At 42.1% G+C, this 23,599-nt stretch overlaps 2 protein-coding genes across 7 annotated transcripts in view; one reads left to right on the forward strand and one right to left on the reverse strand.

Moving 5' to 3' along the window:
• The window catches only part of LOC310901465 (uncharacterized protein), a 102,824-nt gene extending 101,588 nt beyond the window's left edge, over positions 1-1,236 (forward strand). Inside the window, exon 7 of the mRNA XM_083841084.1 lies at positions 147-1,236. The gene's annotated coding sequence lies outside the window, so the exon portion shown is untranslated. The remainder of the gene's footprint in view (positions 1-146) is intronic.
• LOC310901464 (uncharacterized protein) overlaps positions 1-23,599 on the reverse strand; it is a 425,578-nt gene that overhangs the window by 134,647 nt on the left and 267,332 nt on the right. The window lies entirely within an intron of this gene.

The raw sequence follows: 23,599 nt of genomic DNA on the forward strand, positions 1-23,599 counted from the left end.
GTTGACCTTGATTTAGTTTACCATCTTAATCTAATTTTGATGAGGTTCTTCATTTGAGCGTTAAAAGACAAAGAGCCAAATACAAGCTGATGAGTTTAAGGTTTTTAAAGTTTGTGTCCAATAAATGTTTCTTTCTTTTATTCAAGGACTGGAGTTGAGAAGGAAGAAGAAGTAAATCTGAATTCCAACTTTCTCACCGTAGCTCATGTTTCCACAGCTCAGACTGTTATCCTTTCATTTTCTCAGCCATTCAGATGTACAGCATGCTATCATATTAACACTACTCAGACAAGGATATTCATTTGCATTTTCATAGTCACTTCCCTCGCATTGTGTTTAACAAGTGATGCAGAAAACGAATGGGCAAAGATGTGGTTCTCCACTCAACAAAACTATCCCTTGGAAGAAGCTACAAAATAGTTCAGTCTCTTGGAAGACAGATGTTGTCAGCCAATGCAAATATAAATTATTATAATTTTCAAGTAATGCCAAAGTGTTCTTGCTAATAAAATCGTGGTTCAATCAAAAGCATGACTGAGAAACAATGATATTTGAACTTGAAAGAAAGCTGATGGAAAGATAAATAGAAGAATCATGTGTTGGTAAATCGGAGGTATTGTCAAGTACTCATACTGGCTAATTGCAGTCGTTTCTTCCTGGCTGATTTCAGCAGTTTCAGATTTCTCTGTGTGTGGGAGAAATGCCCATTATTTCTAGCAGTGCAAACATTAACACATTTACAGTAAGATACAGACAATCTGTTCACAAGGAGCACGTATACCACATGGGTATCTGCAATCCACAAACCTTTCTGTAGGAGCATGCTGCTGCCGACAACAACAATGAGAGAGAAAGAGGGAAAGAGAGAAAAAAAGAGCACATCATCTGGTTAATCCTGTCTCAAAGATACTTCAAAGCAAATTATGCAGAGTAGCTCTTATCATCTGCAGCTGCTTAGTAGGAATGCCATGTGAGCAACACAGTTTGCAAGATAATGGATTTATGTCTAGCAGGAACTCAAACGTGTGATGACTTCATGCAGATTCTGCTAGGAATCATGTTGTAAATATTTTTTCCCATCCCAACAGTGTCATATGAAAACACTGAAAATTGTATATTTGAAGACCATATCAGATGAGACAGGGAATGCAGATGAGAGGGAGCTTTATTTCAAGGACAGATTGCATTAGGAATGATTCCTTTTAGAGTTGTCCTTGCCAGAAGCAAAACTCTTAGCTTCCTTGATTCAGAAATAAGGGGCACATCCTCACATGGGGTAACTGCCATTGTTCCCTTAAAGCCAACACTGAGATAGTAATTTATGATTTGCCCCATGTACTGATGAGTCTGATAGATGAGTTTATATTGCTTGCTCATAAACAAACCCATTTTTTTTCCAGTTCTCAAATTAGGACTCTGTACACTCACAGGCACACAGAAAATGAAAGAGAAAAATAATCACACTTGCTGAGCTTGAAAAACTCAGCACTTCCTCTTTTAAACCAGTTGTTTTGTCTCTCATAATAATTTCATATTTTATTATCCTTGCCTACAGTGGTCTTTTACCATGTCTGTATAAAACTCATTTCTAATGGTCTCAAAGGACATGCTTGGTATTTCCAAAACAAAACAAAATTAAAACATACACCCAGAAACCACACACATGCACATGCATTCCTGAAGTATAACAGTGCTGAAGGCTTGATGTGAAGCCTGTGGAGGTTTCAGTGTGGGATCTGGGCCGTGATGACTGACAGACGGGGCTACCGGTGCTGTGACTGCTGAACAGCAGCTGAGCCTCCTGCCCGCACACTGGCTGCTCCAGTCAGCAGCACTGGTGGGGTAATTCGGAGGGATGTTCGGCCTCTGCGGGGATGGTCCTGGGATGGCCTCATCTGGCTGCCATCACTGGTGAGACGCAGACCCCAGGGGGGATAATATTGCTCAGCCCAACAGCAGGCTTTAGAAAGAGGAAGACTAAAATGGGCTTGTGGGGGGAGAAAAGCCCTAGATATTTTCTTAGCTAATTGTTTGTTTTTATAAGCTTATGGAAAGAGGAGAAGTGATTTGACAATGTAAATGGCAAAATATGTGGAATGAGCTGAAGGACTCAACAGTAGGAACTCTGCTGAATTGTTGTGACTGAGTATTATTGTTGTGCTGTAGCAGCACTCAGAGCCCTGACCTGGGCTCATACTCCCATTCCTGTACCAGGAACAATACAGGCACAAAACACCTACTTCACAGAGCTTCCAATTTTAATTAATCTGTCATATTTCAGTGGGGGTGGTGGTGTACACATACAGCCTGCACATGTGCAGCATGTATATGCGCACACACACATGCAGCCTGCACACACTCACACATCCAGCACACACACGTCCAGCACACGCACGCAGCCTGCATACGCACTGCCTCATTCATGTGTCCTGGCATGCAGATAACAAATTAGTAGGTATATCACTATGCATTTTCATTTCCTCATACACTATCTTGAGCCATCCTACACGTATTACATATGCTTGGGTCACAGAAGGGTTAGGGACATAACTATTGGATCCCAAGGGACAGATGGAGCAGAGCCAGAATAATCTCTGAATCCAGATCTTTACTGTTACCCTCTGATCATGAAAAGCTCAGTGAGCTCGGAACGGACACTTTCATCCAGCAGCTGTTTGCACATCAGAGGCAAAATGTCTACATCAAATCTGAGAGAACAATTTTTCATGCAGCTCAAAGCAGGTAGGGAACTAGAGTCCTTGTTCTGTCTGGGCAGCAGCCCCAAAAGAGCAGCTCAAGTTTTCTGTGCAGGCTGCTAGAGGTGTGGGTCTACAGAGCTCCTCCAGGGCACAGATTGTCTTCTTCCCTCCTTTTCTCATGTGTTTGTGCAGGTCTCAGCACAAAGGAAGTCCCATCAGAGCAGAGCACTAGAATTATATAAATGCTTCGTGCTGTTACTATAAATAGTGGCGTATATCCTTATACACGCCTGCCCCTCCCCATGGCAGTTCTGGCCATAAACTCAGGCGGTCTGAACTCAGAAGTGTAGCCGTGGAATTGCACCCTATGCATTTGCTCTTTCTGACATAAGAGCTGTATTCTCTCCCACGGGCTGGTGTCTTCCTTTTTTCTCTGTAGGAAACTCAAAGTGCTTCTGTTTTACAGATCTCTTTCAGGCATGATTAAATTGGCCTGAAAGGAATGGGATTTAACTGAAAGAGCACCAACTGGTACTTTTTAACCATGCCCAGGAATCCGTGCTTTGTAAATAACAACTGGTGAGCCCATCACTGTGCTCAGCCAGAACTTCACCAGATGAACTTTGAGCTAAAAGCACGCCTTTATCACACTATGTTTAAAGGATAGAAGGCATGTCTTTTAGAAATAATACCTTTTTCCTTTCCCCAATCTGCTTCTTTTCCATAATTGGCCCTTGTAAGTAGCTGTGTGAACTTTAGTGACAAGGCATGAGAATCAGTTACGCTGCCCTATAACACCCACTTATTTATCTTCACTCTTTTTCTACACAGCTTTTTTTTTTCTTTTTTTTCCCCCTCTCTTTCTTTAATTTAATACATTCTAAGGACTTTCATATCAGTCCTGAGTAGTTCAGGGTGCAAACCCTAAGTAGCACTTTCTGCATCAGATGCAGATTCTGTCTGAGGGAGGGAATCTCTTTTGGAAAGATGCAGCCTTGATTTAAAGACTTCAAATGATCTACCACATCCTGCGGTAGGTTGTTCCAATGATTAATGGCCCATGCTGGAGAAAGTACTGCAGCTTCCAGCCATTGGATCTTACTGTGCCTTTTTCTGTTCGACTAAATAGCCATTTGTTATCAGAAATCTCTCTTCCTTATGTAGATACCTGCAGACTTTGATTAAGTCACCTTTTAACTGTTGGATAACCTTAAGAGATTAAGGCATGTTTTCCTGACTTGTTTTCTTTGAATACTTTTTTTTAAAAACCTTTTCCTAGCTTCATAATATACATCAAGAACTGACCCAATATCCCTGCTAACACTTTCACCTACACTAAATGCTCTGATGTTGCATTTAAGCTCAGACTTCTGCCATCTTTGGTACGCCTGTGCCTGCCTTGTACCACACCAGTGCTGACCTGGCATTGCTGACCGGAGTTCCCAGCTCGACTTCAGCCCTGCCTCAGCCCTATGGACTTGTCTGGGATCCGCAGACTTCTGGCTGGCAGTGGTTGCTGCCCCTGGACCTGCCCTGCTCTGCTTGTCTGGGTGCTGTGTCCCTGCCCCTGCATCGCTGCCACCCTCAGCTATGGAACAGGAGGGTTGGTGTCTGCTGGACCTCAATGGGGGAAGGTGGCTTTCAGTTGCCAGTTACTTATTATTGGCTGTTTGCTGATTTTAGTCCATTTAGTGTGTACATGTTGCTTTATCAATGGAACTTGCCATTTCACCCAAAAAACTAAGATCAGATTTGCTTGACAAGACCTGGTTCCCTGGAATTGTGCAGAGAGGAATGCTCTACCACCATCATTTCATTATTTACTACTTGCCTCCAATATTAAGCTTCCAAGACATGGATGATGGCTCTATTCAGATTAATAGGCTGAATGTCTATTAGTCATCATGTTTACCATTTTAAAACATTTGCATGACCTTAGCCTCTTTTACAGTCCTCTTAGACTCTTCCAGCTTTTCAAAAAGTCAGTGTGTGTAGATCAGAGTGTTCCCTGGCAAGCTGCTTTCATACTCCTGAGTAAAAGTTGGCCAGGGCAGTCTATTTGCTGCCGGGTAATATTTCTCTGCTGGTGGATGGGACAAGAAGAGGCTGCACAGCCACTGTGGGATCTATGAGCACTCACATAGTCAGCAGCACTGGAGGGAGAAGGACTTTAAAAGGAGTTAAAATATTTGCAGGAAGATTAAAAGATCAGATTTTCCATTATTCTGCTCTGCAACCAGGACAGAGGAGTAGCCCTGGCTGTAAGCCCTCCCAGTATTATGTATATTAAATACCACCTCCATTGAACTTGTCTAATTTATGCCTTGCTTCATCATCCCGGCCCAAGCCTCATCTAGAATTACCACCCAGGCCATGCTCCCCAAGCCCCTTTGCTGAGAAGCTGGAAGCTGCCGCCAGCTCTGGAACAGGCACCAGGAGACCAGGAGCTGCCGTCCCACCGCTGGGGCAGGCACAAAGCAGCCTTAGTGCTAACAGCAGCACCTCGCTGCTCTGAAAGCTCCTCAGTTCTCACAGCTGAGCAGGCCATGCCCCAGAGCTGCAAAGTCTGCATCTTGCAGAAACATTTTCATTCGTATTCTAGTGCAAAAGCTGGAGAATGAACCTTACTTTTTTTTTTTCTTTTTTTTTCTTAACAAAGGAAAGCACAGTAAAGCTGGCCCCAGAGTGAGCAATTACTGGTGAAAGAGCAATTGTGTTATGAGCTACCAGACATGGGTAAGTGGTCAAAGTAATCCAGATGAGTCTCAAAAAAAAAAAAAAAAAAAAGGCTGAGATATAATTGAAGTGACCCTTAGTGATACATGGGCAAAACATTTTAAGTTTTACTTTGTTTTACTTGGGAATACTTTCTGGAAAGATAAATGTAGAATTTTTATAATATTTTAGATGAACTGTACCAATGAGCCATCTGCCATTTTTAAAGTACACTGTGACAAGCTAAAGGTACCCTTTTCAATCTGCAACCAAAATTTCATATCTCTGTACAATTCTTCTTGTGCTTCACTCATTGTTTTCCCCATGCAGAACTTAGTATTTGCATCAGCTTATTGGACTGTGCCAGTGAGAAAAACAAAGGCAAAGGGAAACAAGGTAACATTCCTAATAACTCCCGTCTTAGAACAAGATCCCAGCAGTGCACTGTAGTAAAGACCCTCCCATGGTGGGAGTTTGTGCTTCTGCTAGGATATAGCACTTGCTGTGTCTGGGTTAAAGCAGAACCCCATTGAAGTCAATGGGAGGCTTGTGCTAGAGTGTATTTTGTGTGCTCTCACTTGGGCAAATGTCCACCTCGGGCTACAGCAGAAACAGAATCACCACATTTGTTTTCACTTCTGACCTGCTGAAAGTAGGATTATATTACTTGTATATTTCATTCTGATTATTTTTCCCCTGATTTAAACAAAGATACTACTGTGTTATAATCTGATACCAAGCACTGTGCAAGAGCTGGGGAAGTCAATTATAACTGAAATTGCAGACTTTGTTTACTGTTGCCTTGCCTTTAACTCAATGTTTTTCTTCATAGGCAATCAAGATATAATTTCATGTCTTCAGCTTGTACTTCTGCATCTCATGACACAAGCAGTATCACTGCTGACTTTGAATTCCCAGATTGTTCTCATGTCGTGCTACTTCCTTCATGTTATTTAACTCAATTTTTCTCATATCGCATAGGAAAAACGAACATCATTTCTAACAGGTTGTCAACGAGCGGAGCAGAACTGAGCTTGCTGAGACTTTGCAAACCAACCTTGCAAAATGTTTTTATTATTGTTTTGCTCAGATAATCCAAGGACCCAGAAAGACTCTTCCAGTGACTGGCTAAATCTGATTTTTGTTTGTGACCAGCATGAATGCTGACCTTTGCCTTCTTGGCTGATCTTTGCATCTCCAAGAAGGTTCACGGAGAGGTCAGCGCGGCACCGACTTCCTCTGTGTGCGCGTGTGCAGGGACACCCCTCTGCCACCGAGCCATCAAAGGGCTGGCCTTGCCCACTGACAGCTTCAGGTTCATTTTTGTGGAAATCTGGACCCACTTATACCAACAGCAACAGAAGTCTGGCAGGTGAAAGGGCACATCCTTTTTTATTTACTCAGCACCCTTGCTGGCCTTACTTTTCACTGGCGATCGCTCCCTTCTTAGCATGAAAGTTTTGTCTCAGCTCTGATACATCCTTAGCTCAAGGGACTGGTGCTACATATCGTGCCCGATTTTGTAAAAATGTGACTAGAGACAACTACAGTAGAAACAGCTAACCTGTTTCCTTTTCCTTAAATACACTCATATTAAAGAGGATGAGTTCTTTCCTTAGATTGTCTTGGTGTAGGTGCATAAGAGAAATAAAAATGATTTCTTGTGCGTTCTTCAGCTGATTCCTTTCACAGATAAGCTCAGTGCTGCTTGTCACCACAAAGGAGGGCTATGAATCTCGTGAAAGCCACACTGCTGACACCGTTGACTACGCAGGCATCCACTTCCCAATCAGACAGCAGAAAGCAGCACCGTTAGAGGGCTTTAAATCTCTGCTCAGGAACTGTATCTATTTACAAACAGCAAGAATAGCCCTGAAATTGTGAAAAATGCACTCGAGTCATATTTAGAATGATTGGATGTGGGGGATATAACAATACTTTTCAAGACTGTAAGCACTGCGTATATTCATATCTTGTGCTATTTATCTTGCAGATATACAGCACTGGAAGTTGCTGGCTGCAAGCTGGTGAGCTTGTAGCAGGGAGAAGGAAAGATCTCTCCGTTTGTCACTGGCCGTATATCACCACAGCTGTGCCCTTTGATTACACAGAGGCCTCCTCCAGCCATTAATAATAGGAAACACTTTTTGTCTGGTGAATGCATCTCAGTGCCGTCCTCTAACACCTAGGCTTTTCAGTAAGGTAGAAAAGGTAAATTAAAGATGGAGCTTGTTCATTTTACATTTACACTTGATGCGTAAACAAGGATAACCTTTGTTTGCCTCAGAAAAGAAAATATGCCATTCCTTTTCCTACCATCACAGTGACTGTTTCTTACAGAAACAATATAGCACTGCCAATTACAACTTGCCGAGGAAGTGACACTAATGAATCACAATAATGCTGCCACAGCATCATGGAGAGTACTGTGACGCCAGCCTTCCAGATTAATTGCATCACGTAGAATAGCACAGCCACATCTGCTGGCCAGGTGTATCAGTGTAAAAGATTTTCCCAGAAAAGCAGAGCTTAGAAGAAATCGATACATAGGCTGAATGAAGCCATTGGTATGAATGCTGCCTTGCCAAAATTAGATCGCTGTCTGGAATTGTCACAAGTAATGGATGTTAAAATTGGAAAAGTCTAAAATGGTGTAAATCGTTTAGCGCCAGAGAGCACTACAAAAGGCATTACAAGCTTGATCTGCAAAATGAATCAAAATTAATGTTAAGCTTGTGTGGTGTGCTGTTGCTCTTGCCTCTTGCAGCACAGTGCACCTGAGCTGCTCCGGAGAGGTGCCTGCAGTCAGTGGGGCGTGGAGGCTCCCTGGATCTGGCCTACCTCGGTCCTTTCTTATAGCATCTTTGGCACAATAGGACCATTCATCTTAACACTGGTTTTAGCCATGTGTCAAAACAAGGTTTGGGATGGTTTGTTTTAACCATCCCAATTTTATATTTAAAACTGATTTGGGAGGGACTTAGGGTAGCAAAAGAAAAAAAGAAAAAAGCAACCCCAAGCCCTTCCAATGCAAAGCCTGCTCTTCCTGAACACTGTTTCAAGTTCCCTGCTCTTGTGTTGCCAGAAGCAGCCATCTCATCAGTAAGGCAGTAAGGCCACAGCTAGACTTGCGCTGTAGGAAAGGATTCTGCAAAATGCAGTTGTTTTGGAGGAATTCCAAATATCACACAGAAAGGTATCAATCCTGTTCTGCATTTATCCCAAAGCGGTGCCCTCTATTTATATTTTGGTAGAACCCACAGTTGCTTCATTGATGGTCTTGTGACTACGATATGTTCCTCTTAAATCTGTACTGACAACTTACTTAGGTCACGGAGTCAGAGTTTAATTTCCTCAGGTTAGATTTATTCCCTCAAGCCGTAAAGAAATAAGAAAGCGCATGCTTGTTGCTGACTCAAACACAGAGCTGAAAACCTCCAAGGCGGAGGCTTTGGCTTGCATGCTGCTCCTCTTTTTTCAGCCTCAGGTCCCTGCTTCACCATTTGAGGATTTGGAAGCTGACCCAAGCATGGGGCACACCGTGGCCTCGGCGGCAGACCTGTGCATGCCTTGCTGCCTCCCTGGGCTGTGAGGATGGCACGCTGCGTGGCTCCTGTCTGCAGCACGTCACCCTACAGACCGCAGCAACCCTCAGCAAGGCACAGCCTGACTTATGTGAATAACATAATGTACCATAAAGTGTTTTATTTTTATACAGTGCTGTTCTTCCACAGGCATGTAACCTAGCTATCTGTGTGAAAATGTCAGCTATCTGTATGAATACTCAAACAAGAATTAGATGTCATTGATTAAATAAATTTCACAGAGAGAACGTATCGGTCAGTGGAATGTACTTTCCTAAAAATACAGAAGACTACACAAAACTTACTTTTTGCTATTTTTATAGTCTTCCTGCCCCAAATACACTTATTATATTGGTCGCTGAATTTAAATGATGAATTTCTCCGCTTTTAAAGCGAAGAGAAAAAGATCACTAAATTTCTTATCGGGAGATAGTGATAGACTTCTCAAAAAATGCACAGCATCTTGGAAGTTTGGTTTCGTATCACCATTTATATTCCTGAGAAATAGACATGTCTCACATTCTGTAGCAGTGTTTTGTGACATTTGGATTTACAATGTTCAAGTTTAAGTCTCTAGCCCTTTGCAGTCTGTCAAAAACAGCTTCTCCGTCCATTTATTTTTGTCTTCTGCGCTCAGTCTGAATATCTTTTGTAAATTTATACTTGACAACCCTCGTATTTCAGCAGCTGGCTTTGTTTCACAATCTACCTTGCTTGCTCTGTTGCATTAGCTGAAACAACAAATTTAATCCATGATGTCAATAGTAAATTATAGCGGAGAGGTAATATATGCCTGACATCACTAAGGTCAAGGCCATGGTGAAAATATTGCAAATAATAGATCCAAAGGGTCTTCTCGTAGTGGTAGTTGCTTGCTGCTCATTTAATGTTACGAGAAACAGATTAGTGCCGCATACTGCATTATGTTAGCCTTTTAGTTACAGCTGGCATAAACCTCCAGCTAATGTAAGAGTGCTCCCACAACATGAAAAGAGGTTCCAAAGAAGTTTGCTATGTCATTATATTTCATATTTTCTAACTGATAAATAATTAAAACAAGAATTACTTTACTGAAAAGATTCATTTAGAGCATACATTTTCCATTACTCTAACTGTTTGGAGGGGTTGGGGGAAACGTTTATTGCATACCTTACCCAAACTACCTTGCCATTAAAGTATCTAAATTACCTCAGTGAATTCTAAGCACAGAAGTGGTTGATGAATTGCTTTTTGCATAAATGCACTTTCCCTTTGCTAGAACCTAATTTTGTGTATAAATACACACACACACATACACACATGCACACACAAAATAAAGCAGCTACTGAACTCTCTCAAGAAGAAAAATTGAAGCCTGGAATTTTCTCTGTGTAATGAAGTTTTTCTAAACGTTGCTTGTATTATAAGCATCCTTGGACTCTCTGAGGACAAGCCAAAAATGGGTTCTTCTACAATGGCGAAAGAGCAGTTAATGAATCATTTTCTCCTGTGTGAAAGTGCTCATTCCTGTTAATTTATCCATGTTTACAGCCACAGCTTTTTTAATATCAAAATTTGTTTTCAGTTCAAAAGCCCATTTAGTGCCAAAGGGAAAAAAGAAAGAAACAAACAAAAAACAACCAACCAAACAAAAAAAGCCCACACCAAACCAAACCAAACCAAACCAAACCAAACCAAACCAAACCTAGAAAAAAAGACACCATTATTTGTTTTATCTGGCATAAGGAGCATCAACAACCCAGGATTTTCAATCTGCAATTCATCCCTTTAACTTGGCTCTGACGTATTTTCATACCTTAAGAAGAAGGGATGGGCCAAGTTAAAAAAGCTGCAGAATTTACTGGAGTGTGGCTACAACAGCAGGCTTTCCATGTGCCCTGGCTAGAGGCATGCCGTTTGATAAGTTTGCCTCTCAGCAGAGCAGCTTTGCTTTTGGTTCTGTGTTGCTAATGCTGAATGGCGAAAGGCTTGGGCATGTTCTACCTCAAGAAGGTGTGCAGCCCTGTCAGGTGCAGGAACATGTTTGACCCTCCTCAATCAGTCTTAACTATAAATCCCTGTTTTGGAAATAAAGGCATTAGCCACCTCTGCAGGAGCCTTGATCACTATGTGTGTTGCCTATGTTCTTTACTGCTTCATTCAAATCCATGCCAGACTAAAGTGACCAAAAGTTATTTGTCACTGCAGCCAGTGCTCTACATGCAATGAGTCGATGGGTTTGGTTCTGTTCCTGTTGGTCATGCATCTGCACTGCTTTTCGCCCATTGTAATACATTTTGTTGATGCCTCTGTTGGTCAAAGCAGCAAAGAAATGAAGTGACAGAATGATGATAATCCTTTCTTGAGGTTGTCTGGCAAAGTTGAGTGAGGCATAGTCACAGCAGGGAATTACTTGAAATTGTGCTTTTAACCTCTGAGCTGTTTTTTTTGGGAGGGCAGTTTTCATTACTGATAATCTGGTGATCAGCTTCCTGGAAGGTATTGCTTTAAGGATGTAAATATTAAGAGGAACCCCAAACACTGAAGTTCCTGTGATATTCTCTTATAAGCAAACTAAAACTAGAAAAGGGAATCAGTTGCTCTTGGAACCAATCAGCAGTCTCAGTATGGGCTGCTTTGATAGCTATTTAATCTCACCCATAAAAGAAGTTTAAATAATGTTGTTATGTGCCGATGCTCTTAGCACTTGCTTTGGTGCATGATGTATGGCTAGTGTCTGCTCCAAGAATCAACAAATGTGCATTATTCCATTAGCAATTTTCTGTTTTCTACAAAGCTTTACAATTTATTAGTGTTATTTATGTTAATGTACTACTGCCTTATTTTACATATTTATAATATCTTCTTTCCTCTGCCGTGAAAAGCAATGAAAGGTTTAAGTATTGCAGCTCGGCTCAGCTTACATAACATTTGCTAATATTCTTTCCAAAAGCAGTGTCATAAGAGAGTCCTTTCTGAGCCTGGAACTGCTGTTTTAACTTACTGAAACTCTTACTGACATCAAAACAAGACCGAGGATTTTCCAATCCTCTGCACCTTCTTCCCTGCTGTTTTTCAGAAAGGATGAGAAACTCCAGCTGCATGAGTAGAGATGACCTTTTTCCAGTAAAATCTGGGAAAAGCGTAGGAAGAGGAAGAACATCAACAAAAGGTTTCTTGCCTTGAAGATGTGGATAAGAATGTTTCAGTAGGAGGAGGAACTCATTGGAAGCAATGTGGTAGAGTCCTGCAGGGTTTCTAAATGCTTATTTATTCAGCAAAAAGGTAGCTGATATCACTGGTTATCCATCAACTCATTCCTGAACCTGTGTTATGCAACAAGGTATACAACTACTTAGACAAAACTATTTACTTCTGACTGTTTTCCCTTGATTTCCCTAGCAAATGGACCTCAAGGCCAATGACAAATTCTGAACATTGTCAACATCATGGCTACCTGATAGATTACCTAAATATGTCAGATTTCCTAAATATATCATTTCAAGGCGTCTCCGTTACACCTACCACATTAGCTCTGCCTGTACAAGTAATTTACCTCAATGATGTCACTCTGGGCAAATGCAAACAAAGGTAACATGTTACTGATTTTTTTTTTTAATATATATATATTTATATAAATATATATTATTTTGGGTTTTGACTGTATTAGGTCAATACTAGAGCATGGCTAGTTTCATCTCTGCCCAGCATCACAATTCAAGAGTATGTGTGTGAGGTGATGAGAGACAGTTTAATATTTCAGGATGCAAATCATTTGTTGGTTCCCCATATGTAATTTCACTTTATATTTTTAGCAATGCTTATGTACCCTAACCAAATCTAATCAATGTTTTTGGACAGATTCTACTCATTTAACTAAATGTTACCTCAGCACGGGCTGAAGCTCATTAGTATCTAATGTCCGTTAGGTGGCCTGTGTGTAGCGAGGTATCAGGGCTGATGTATTTCCGGATATTTTATTGAATTTTCAGACATTTCTAGTTGCACAAATGCTCTTGTGGGTGGGCATGTCCCTGAAAACAATGACAGAGAAAGAACATATTTTATTAAATATGTTAATACACTATTTTGGACACATATCTGCTTTACCTGTAAAACAGTTTCAAATGCCTTTTGATTAGCCGCAGACCATATCTGACTTCCCCTGTTCTGCCCCTACAATGTCACTCAGCTTAAGCCACATCAGTTCCTAAATCCCTGTGTGAAACAGTGATGAAGTATGCCATACATATGACAACCCCTTATTAACTAGAAATTCATAGAATCATAGAATCATAGAATATCCCAAGTTGGAAGGGACCCATAAGGATCATCAAGTCCAACTCCTAGCACCGCACAGGTCTGCCCAAAAGTTTAGACCATGTGACTAAGTGCACAGTCCAATCTCTTCTTAAATTCAGACAGGCTTGGTGCAGTGACTGCTTCACTGGGGAGCCTGTTCCAGTGTGCGACCACCCTCTCGGTGAAGAACCTCTTCCTGATGTCCAGCCTAAACTTCCCCTGCCTCAGCTTCACACCGTTCCCACGGGTCCTGTCACTGGTGATAACAGAGAATAGGTCACCTGCCTCTCCACTCCCTCTCGCGAGGAAGTTGTAGACTGCGATGAGGTCCCCCCTCAGCCTCCTCTTCTCCAGGCTGAACAGGACCAGTGACCTCAGCCGCTCCTCATACGTCTTCCCCTCTAGGCCCTTCACCATCTTCGTCGCCCTCCTCTGGACACTCTCCAACAGTTTCACGTCCTTTTTGTGCTGTGGTGCCCAGAACTGCACACAGTACTTGTGAGGCCGCACCAGCGCAGAGTAGAGCGGGACAATCACTTCCCTCGACCGACTAGCAGTGCCGTGCTTGATGCACCCCAGGGTACGGTTGGCCCTCCTGGCTGCCAGGGCACACTGCTGGCTCATATTCAGCTTGCTGTCAACCACAACCCCCAGATCCCTCTCTGCGGGGCTGCTCTCCAGTGTCTCATCGCCCAGTCTGTATGTATAGCCAGGGTTGTCCCGTCCCACATGCAGGACCCGGCACTTGCTTTTGTTAAACTTCATGTGGTTGGTGATCGCCCAGCTCTCCAATCTGTCCAGATCTCTCTGCAAGGCCTTTCCACCCTCATCCGAGTCCACAACTCCTCCAAGTTTAGTGTCGTCGGCTAATTTGCTCAGAACACCTTCTAGTCCTACATCCAAATCATTTATAGAAACATTGAACAGGACTGGCCCTAAAATGGAGTCTTGAGAGACCCCACTGGTGACCATCCGCCAGCCAGATGTGGCCCCATTTACCACAACCCTTTGAGCCCTGCCCATCAGCCAATTGCTCACCCATCGTATGATGGTTTTGTTTAGTTGTATGCTGGACAATTTGTCCAGTAGGATCCTATGGGAAACCGTGTCAAAAGCTTTGCTGAAGTCCAGAAAGATCACATCAGCTGGTTTCCCTTGATTGACTAGATGGGTGATCTTATCATAAAAGGAAATCAAATTTGTTAGGCACGACCTACCCCTCATGAACCCATGTTGGCTGGGACCAATGACTGCATTGTCCCCCAGTTGCGCTTCAATAACTTCAAGGATCATCCTCTCCATAATTTTACCAGGCACTGATGTGAGACTGACAGGCCTGTAATTGCTAGGGTCTTCTTTCTTACCCTTCTTGAAAATTGGCACAACATTTGCCAGCTTCCAGTCCAATGGGACCTCACCAGATTCCCAAGATCGTTGAAAAATAATTGAGAGAGGTCCTGCAATGACATCTGCCAGCTCTTTAAGCACCCTGGGATGAATGCCATCCGGACCCATGGACTTGCATGGATCCAGGTGGAGCAGCAAATCCCACACACGTTCAGGGTTGGTTGGGAGTTTGTCATTCCCACCTTCATGGTCCTCCAGCTCAGGGTACCCTGGGTCCCTGCAGGACAACAATTGCAACAATTGCATCAACGCTGACAACTCTCTTTGTACAGGCCACCTTACAGACATAATGAGTTTCAGGCTCTGCTGAGGGTCATTGATTCACCTCAGTGACAGAGAGCTGTGCCCTTTTTTCAATGCCCCAAACATTCCCAGTTCCAGAAAGCACCTGTGGACCCTCGTTCAATGGCATCCAACACATTTTCACTAATTTGTCTTTTCAATGGATTTCATTATTATTCTTGGCATTTCTGAAAGCATTTCTCAGATAGAGAAAAATCCTGTCCTTTCCAAGGACATTTCCAAGGCTTTGGACCATTTAGGACTCAATTGATCAGGAGTAATATTTATGTAAAGGTAAATTTCTCTATATCAAAAAATTTAAGAGGGCTAGAGCTTGCAAATGGCACCTAAGCTTCAGTTAACATCAGTTTACCTTTTATTTTTTTTCTGAATGCTCTGAAAGGAGAAACTTCACCTCAAAAATAACAGTTCAGAATCACTCATCTTATGCTACCTAACAATAAAAAGCCTACCATTATGTTGAAACACCCATAATGTTCATGATTTTCCTTTGAATATTGGAAGCCTCTTAAGAGTCCTGATGGGATGTCATACCTGGCCAGGGTTGATGGGATGACAGGGTTTCTTTGATCAGGTAAAATCTGATCTACAACGGTAGAGCAAAATGTTCACCTTTACAGAACAAAAATAATGTCTATGCTGCTGTAATAATGCCACTTCCTATAAAACCTCTGCCACTTTAACTAAATGGGAGCATCTATACCGATTTCAGATGGGTTTGGGATCTCATCTATAATGTCATAGTTGAGATTATTTTAGTTATCCTCCTGGAAAGAAATGCTTTCATAAACTGGCTTAAAAATAATGTTAACAGATCCCATGCAAAAGTTGTTGTTTAATTTCATTTTCAAACTAAAGCTGGGTGTTTAATTCCTATTTGGAGAACTGACTATAAAATGAAGTTTTCTAAGCTGTGACTGTTGGTAGCAACAATGTTAGTCAGAAGCTAGGCACTATTTTGTTCCAAAGGACTTGTGGGTTCCTTCCATTAGAGTCCATCCTCAGAGGTTTTCCTCTGCAAGCAAGCTCTCCCCACCAGGAAGGCTTCTTTTTCAGAAATACTTTCTGAGAGGAAGGCTTTTGTGGTGGGAAATGCCCACCACATAGGGAGATCATAAGACTGCCCTCCGGAGTTCTTCACATCCTTTCACACAAAGAGTGTGCAGATCGATGTTCTTCAGGTGAGATGGATTATCTAAAGTATGGGAAAGGCATCATTTAGTCTGGGAGGTCAGATGCTCCTGAGAGTTCATCTCCATCCCTCCTGAGGTGCCGCAAGAGCTTTGCCTGCCTGACGTGGGGTCTCTCTAGCTACTGCTTATCCTTATCCCAAGTAATGAGGGTCATGGAGCTGAATTCCTCCTTCGTGCCACTGTATTGGCCAGAGGATTTACCCCAAAGGCACATGGCAGTGACAGCAGGCACAGGAGCAGTGGCGGGATTTTCGACTGGGAAAGCAGTGTGCACAAGGATAATACTTTTTGGAAGAGCTTGTATCAGGACCCAGAATGTCAAAGGCTCCTCTATTCACAAGCAAGCCAGTGCCCACACTTATGATTCCTGTCACAGTGCTAGAATATACACAACTGCCCCCATCACACACACTGCAACCTTGCTCCTAGAACTTCCAGTCTCTCCACATGGCAACCTTTCTGAATTAAAAATAAAAATACATCCTTCTAAGGGAAAGAAAATAAGAGTGCTGTTTTCAGCAGAAAACCCAGCTGATTTGAAAATAAATATAGGGAAAATATATAGCAACCAAGAGTAAACTCTGTTTCTCTTCAAACCTGTAAAACTCCAAAAAACAAATAGTCTCAAAATGTGCTCTCTGTCTCTGGTCTTCCAGCAACAAGCTCACTCAGAGCTCAGAACACCGGCAGAAATGAATTACAAGTCAGTTCATGGGGAAAAAAAAAAAAAGGAGTAATTTCTGTCTTGTTTGCAGAACTGTATATCTTGCTAGGACTTGAAAAACACTGCTTTGAATTTCCTATTTAAATTGCTCAAATATCTGGTAACTTCTTCAGGGACATCAAGGAACAAATTAAAATGCTGTTTATGGCCATTGAAACACTCTAAAATCATACACTAATTCTTACAAATATGTTATTCTTATAGATGTAACCGTGTGCAGCTGCTGTAAATCATTATTTGCATTGAAGCAGCCTTAGGGCTGTATCTGAAAGAGGAGACTGAGGAGGGCCTGCTCCAGCTGTGTCTAAGCCTCTTTCAGGTAAGACCCAGATGTGCCTGAGTTTTCTTCCTCCAAGTCCTCATCTTTCTTTGCCCTCATATTGCCACAGCTGAAGGACGCAGCTCCGACGGAGCACTGAGTACCCCAAAGCTGTCTCATCAGGGTTTCTATGTGCCCACTCTTGCCATGTCCCATCAGCTGCTCCAAGGACCAGCCGTGACCTGGACCCTCTTGTGCTAGGAACCACACAAACCCAGAGCAACTTTGAAAATCTGTGTGTTCGTGCTTTACAGCCTTTCGTATTAGATGTTTCACAGATGAAAGGTAGACATCCACAGTGTGCAAGAACCAAGAGAAGGAATAAATACAATGAACTTCAGAAAAAAAAAATCTTTTTTTTTTTTTTTTTTTCTGTGAGTTCAACATATTTTTTAAATTACCTTAGCACTTTGGAAGGTAGCAAAGCCAGGTGAAGAGGTTCAGACACTTTCCTATGGTAACCTTGATTACGTAAGCAATAGATAACTTGCTGTATCCTTACCAAAAAAAAAAAAAAAGACAAAATACTATTTTGTAGCATATGCATAGGCAAAGTGAGGTTTACATTGCAAAATGCATAACCAAATGCTGAAAGGTTTGATCTTGCTCAGGCATAAAAAAGTAGGCTGTTTCTGATGGCTGGGAAGTTTCTGATTAGATATATTTTGTGCTTATTTCTCAAAATGAGACATTTTCAAGGGAAAATTTCAATAACTCCTTTGTACTGAAAGGTTTCCTAGCTCCATTTTGCTGCTAAAACCAGGGATAAAAGGGAAAGGGGAGACAGAACACAGCCTAGCAGGAAGGCCACACGCTTGAAACAGGAGAGACCTGCCTGGATGTCTCTGCTGTCCTCAAGCCAATCCAAAGGCTCACAGCATGACCTGCAGAATTCCAGATCACATCTATGATCTATTTGATCCACTTATGTGTTCCCTTATTTTTTTTTTCCACTCACAGTTTACAGAGGGTTTTTTTTTTTTTTTTGAAGTGCCTTGGTCTTATCCCAGCACAGAAGAGCCAACTGTTACAGACTTTGAAAAGTCTTGTGGGCCCAGAGCAAGGTTTCTTGCCCAGCTCCAGGGGTCATTCCCCTCATCTCTGCATGTGGGGAACTTCCCATGTGCTTTATGCTGGGGCTTCCAGCCGAGAGGTTATCTCCTATACATATAAGCCCGTATTCTGTGAGTTCTCTCTAACATAACTGAGGCAAACATTAGCTCTCTTCACCTGGTCTTCCAAAAACAAAGCAACCCCCCAAGCCTATTTAAAGCATCTCTGTGACCGCAAGAAACAGGTCTGGCCCTTGCCATCCCTGCCCAAGGCCTGGGCATTTAGAGCAGCTTATGATTCAATGGAAGAACACTACAAAAATTCAAGACCCTCCTTATAATATGTACAGGAATTTTCTGCAAAAAGCCTGTAAAATATCTTACATTTTGTTCATCTTGGCATTTGCATCTGCTCTGCTGGCAGAGAGTTCTAATTGTCAGGCACACAATAGGCTGTGCTCTTATCTGTGATTAATAGACATGATCTTTCCAGAATGATAAATGCAGGTAAGTAAAGTCTCCGTGACTGTATCTATGCTACATCATAGATTATCAAAAACCCTACAATGTGGACATGATAATAAGCATCTGTGGTGTCTAAAAGTGCTGGCTAAGAGTTCCTAATATCTGGAATTTGATTTTTATGATTTTTATGAGGCACTGAAATTCAGTATTTCAGTTTCTTAGCTGTTGCTCAGCTCTCTGTTCTAGTGATTTCCTCTGCGGTCCTCTTCGAGACTGCCTTTAAGCAGAAAGAAGGACCCATTCCCTTTGCAGCAAGACAGCTGGGAGCCGTGGCAGTTGGGTGAAGCATGCACTGTCCCCCCTGTGAATCCTCTTGGGGGTGATGGATTTGGAACAATATATATATATATATATATTTTCATGTAGCAATATTTCAGGAGGCTGAGGTCCTCTGAAAGTTGCTGCAGCAATGAACTGCCAACATTAATATATTTCATGCCATCCAATCATGTGGGGGAAAATGGTGGTTGCAACTGACAATCAGTGTGATTAAAAACACCCATTAAAGAGATTAAGAATCTGCAAATGCCATGGTACGTAAGACGCAGAGCACCGCACTACTATGCAGATGGCAACATCTGTAGCAGGGATGTGACATTCAGAAAGGCGCAACAAGTTTCTCAGATGCTCTTGGAGTCTGAGACACAGGCCACACACTGTGAGCAGATGGCTCCACTATGCTTCATCATACACAGAAATACTGATTTGTTGTCATGCCATGGTGTAGATTTTTGTTGATAGCAGGTTAATGGCATTTGGCAGTAACCATTGTGCAGTCTTTTTTCCATTTTTTGATGACATGGATTATTTTTCCACAGAGCCACACAGTGTGGCACGGAGATCCCCTCTCTGGTATTTCCTCAGACCACCTAGGTAGGTTTGGGGAGTTTGTGAGGGGAGGAAAGGAGCAGCTCAGCTCTTCTCTACTTGCATGGGAGCCAGGGACCAAGCAGGAGGTTTTGGCTGACACACAGCTGTCTGAGGCAAGCTCTGTGAGCAGGAAGTTTTCAGCACTTGGATCCTGAGAAGCATTATTTTCAGTGCATATGTCCTCCACCAGTCAGAATAAGAATGAAACATGGTGGAGAAACTTGACTAAAATCAACACGAGAATTGTATCTGCTATTTTGTCTTGAGTTTGTGCTAAACTTACAGGCAGAGCAGTAACAACCAGAAGAGCTTTCCAGCAAAGACTGGTTCAAGGTGCCTTGAACCTCTGCTCCGGCGTCCCCAACAAGTGACACACTCCTGGGGACAGCTGATGGTTATGTTCTGTGTCCTTGAAGTTTTATCTGCTTAACTCACCAAAGGGTCTCTCTTCCACAGTGGCAACTCTGCTTGTCCAAAGTACTTCACCTGGCAGACCCAAAGAGGGCATTCATAAGAAAGAGAAGCAAAAAAGATCTGCCAAGGAAGGGTTCTCTGTCAGAAGAAATGTTTGAGTCCATGACTGGCTGTATCCACTTTATAAGTCATATCTTTTAATTCGACCTTTATTACACCAGGATTTACAATCTATCTAATGGTTAGGTTTCCTCCAAGATTAATTAGTTACTACAGATATCCACTGCCATTTCTGTATATCTAAAATTCTTAATCTTATAATGCATACCAACAAAATGTGGGGAAGACCATCTTCTAAATACTGGTGATAATGACGAGGATGGTAATATTCAAGCACATTTAATAAACACATTTGTTTCTACAAACCATATCAGTCCTATAATCTTTGAGTACAGAAATACGATATACAATCAGTTTTATTAATATGAATGAAATGTCCTCTTCTATTTCTAAATAACAAAAGATAGAAAGAGTGAGAAGATGAATTATCAACAAATTGAGAAATTGGCAGGCAAAAGTACTGTCAATGGATCAACAGGAGAGAGGAGAGATAAATATGAGAAATTGTGGGACAGCTGCAAAAAAACGCCCACTGCAGCCACGTGGGCATTACTGAATGACATATGTGTGGAAGACCTAAGTAATTACTTTTGTATCAGCTTGAGGACGTTTTAATAGGTTGGACAACTGTAGAAGACATTTTGGGAGATGCTTTAGACCACTCACCTGACTAAACAAAGTTAAGCACGTGTTTAAGGGACTTGCTGCCTTGGGATCTTAATTATTACGGACAATTTCCATGTGGGTGTTTGCTTTAACATTGTCTCCTGCTGGAGAACAGCTGGCTGCAAATGGGCTGGCAAGGTAAACAGAAACAGGCCTGCGATGCCTAGCAGCTCCGACAAGTCTCGTCACCAGCACAAATCTGTTGCCAACCTGACAGGCATAAAATGTCTTGGAAGGATCCACATTTCATTGCAGTTGTGCCTCATGGACTGTGTCACACTCCAGCAGCAAGATATTCAGGGCCCGGTGATACAATTGCTATTGTACGTCAAACACAGAGGGAAGAACTGAGATTCTTACCAAATAATCTCTCTTTTGAAGTTTGTAAGTTAATGTGGTATTTGTGAATAAACCAATGCTGTGTCAGTCTACAGTGGAGTGCTGGCAGAACTGGCTGGTGCTGTGTTAGTAAACCTCAACGGCTTATTATTTCTGAGCTAATTGCTATTTGTCTAAGTCCAAGAGGGATCCAAGTGATTAGCAGGCAGCTATAGAAACAAAAAAATAAAATAAAATAAAATAAAACAAAACATTTCCCTAAATAGCTGAAATAAAACAATTGGGAAAAAGAAAGGGGAGGCAGCAGTGGATATGTAGTATGCAGTAGAGTTGGGCTGTGAAATAAGGGCTTGGTGTGCTGGGCTTTCAGTATGTTCAGCAAACAGCCAGGGATGTTGGCCATACCGTTGCCAGCATCTAATCTTGTGCTGGGAAAAGAGGGGTATAAACCTGCTACTTATAAGCAGCTTCTGCTCTGATGAGCAGAAGAACTGAAATAGAAGTGGTGATTATGTTTCTGTAGTTTTCTCCTGGAAACCCTGTGTTCTTTTTTCAATCCTGGATTCCCCTGCGTTGCTAACTGTACTGGCACAAGGAGCTAGCGGCAGTGTGCACCTGTGGGGCATGTTTCCAGTGATGAGTAGCTGATAAAAATCAGCTCCTTCCAAGCAACTGTATTGCTATTTAATCCAGAATGCAGGTCAAAATCATAGCTGGCATCATGGCCCAAGTTTTGCATCCAATTTCATTGCCTCTCACAAAGCTTGAGTGTGTATAGCTGGTAGCCCAAAACAAGGCCATATTCTTTTGTCTTGGTCCCTTGCTTTGGGAACACAGGTTGGTCTGTCAGGCAGACCCACTCAGCTATTCATCTGCATTCCTGACTTTTAAATGACTACTTGAATCCGCTTGAACAAATACACACAGAGCCGTGGGAAGGCAAGGCTACACAGAGTATAGAGTCACTCCATAGTCTGGAGTGACTAGAGAGAAGACATACAGAAAGAGATGAAAAACAGGTGTACTACAGAAAGGTTATCTGCAATACTGAGCAGACTGGCAAAAGAAAGCAAATATCTAATGATGGTGCCAAGGTTCTGAGCCTGATAGATAAGAGAGTTGAGATGACTGAGAAGACAGGTGGGATGCGATGGAGAAAATTAAGAGAAAAAATAACATACTTTTTGTTTGGAGAACAACAGTCTAATGCAGTCACCGGGAGCAGACAGCATAGAAAGCAGCAGGGGCAGGAGTGTTGGATAAGACAAAGATACGAAAAGCAGGCTTTGGGGTGCAGCTGAAGAAGGTGAGTTTGAAAAAGAGAGTGTGTGCTAAAGTACATGAATAAGGAGCTTCTTCCTCTCTGACAATGAGTTAAGTATGAGCATTGGAAGCCTGTTTGCAAATGGCCTAAGATAGATCCTCAGCAGAAGAAAATGGAATAAATTTCAAAGTTGAAACATCAGCCTTTGAGCAGTGGCCTAGCATAATTGTACTCCACGTGGAGGCAAAACCTACAACAGATAACCAGCCCATCAGAGAACCATGCTGATGCACAATCTCAGGGTACTACTGCATGCGGTGGAGTGGCAAAAAAAAGGTCAGCCAGAAGTTCAACTTGTCGATCAGTCTCATGTGGAGAACTTATCAATGGCATGGGCTGCCTGGTGGTCGTACCTGGGAGGCATTGCCCTTGTAGCCTCCCTTTTCACAGACAGCAGGATGCCTCCGTCTGTACAATTCTGGTCTCAATAATCATAAACTTGTAATGAACTGACCTACTTGGCTGGCAGGGCTGGAGCACGAAATGGAAAATTCTGAAATTATGTTCAAAGAGCAGAAATAGTGTTCTGGACCACCAGGGTTCACAGCAACTATATAGCAGCAATGAAACAAATGTAATTATGTTTTTTACTCTCATAATCCACAGAGACTTAATACTTCCTAGCATGTTGCTGTACCAATCAATAAATAACCAACATTTTTCTTATTTCATTAGTTTTCAAATTCATTCATTTGTTCCAGCTCCGCTATATTTTTACCAGCATACACAAAATAAGATGTTTAATATTTAATCAGTATGGGAAGATCAGCATTTTTGGAAGTTGTTGCACTTGAGTGAAACTTTAAGTTTCACTGCTGGTCACCACATAAGGCAAGGCCATAGTTTATCTCAGTTTATCATTCTGCAGACTGGCTTCACCTAGCATGTACATGCAGAGGATTAAAATTTAAAAAGCATTCTTGAAGTCACTGGGCCAAAAAGCATGATGAAGATATTAGTTTACATCTCTTTTTTGGAGCAGTTCAGGATGGTGCAGTAATCCTAGCATGATCCTGCACTCACAGACGTCTCAGTGACTGAAGGAGTGTGCTGTGTAACTACCA

This window comes from Anser anser (assembly GCF_964211835.1).
Source record: "Anser anser genome assembly, chromosome: 6".
In the NCBI taxonomy this organism is placed as follows: Eukaryota; Metazoa; Chordata; class Aves; order Anseriformes; family Anatidae; genus Anser; species Anser anser.